This window comes from Aspergillus caelatus, assembly GCF_009193585.1.
Source record: "Aspergillus caelatus strain CBS 763.97 unplaced genomic scaffold BDV27scaffold_102, whole genome shotgun sequence".
Lineage (NCBI taxonomy): Eukaryota > Fungi > Ascomycota > Eurotiomycetes > Eurotiales > Aspergillaceae > Aspergillus > Aspergillus caelatus.
The window spans coordinates 1-729 of record NW_022475365.1 but is presented as its reverse complement, the minus strand read 5'-3'; positions in this window follow the sequence as shown (position 1 = coordinate 729).

Sequence of the window (729 nt, the reverse complement as noted above, 5' to 3'; positions counted from 1 at the left end):
TCGCTGGTTTGATCCCATGGGTTGTGTTGGCTCGATCCCAATAGGCGTATCGCTGGCTCAATCCCATTAGGTGTATCGCTGGTTGATCCCATGGGTTGTGTTGGCCCGATCCCATTAGGCGTATCGCTAGCTTGATCCCTCTTCAGCGAAGTGCAGGTACCTCATCGCGGTGCTGAAGTCTAGTACCCCTTTGGGGGGGAAGCCAAGACCTGCTCGATCCCACATAATTTGCATAATTCTTTGCAGTCTAGCTAGCTATAAAATTTTACAAAGTATTCCTCAAATCACAAGTCCAAGCAGTATGTAGCCTTGCATAGCCCCAAGACCATCTGGCTTCCGGCGCTTATTGCAGCCGCAAAGTTCTTGCTGGTAGTGCCCGCGACAGAACTGGCTCGTCACGGCGTTGCAGTGACTGCCAGTCTTGCGGATCTCCCGGTTTGAGTTCTCGCACACATGGTAGCTACATGTACAGCCTCGCCCGTACCTGCTCCGAAACTAACTTCCTGACGATCCCGTGAGAGATTTCTTTTGGCTCCCTGCGGACGATGCCTTCAGAGTAATGCCACAGACCCCTTAACGTGAACGTTACCTGCATCTTGGTATTCTGCCAGAAGCGAAAAGGTCGAGTATGTTCAACAACTCAATGGCTCAACAACTTGACAGCCTAACAATTTAACAACTGAACAACTAAACAACTGAACAACTGAACAACTGAACAACTGAACAACT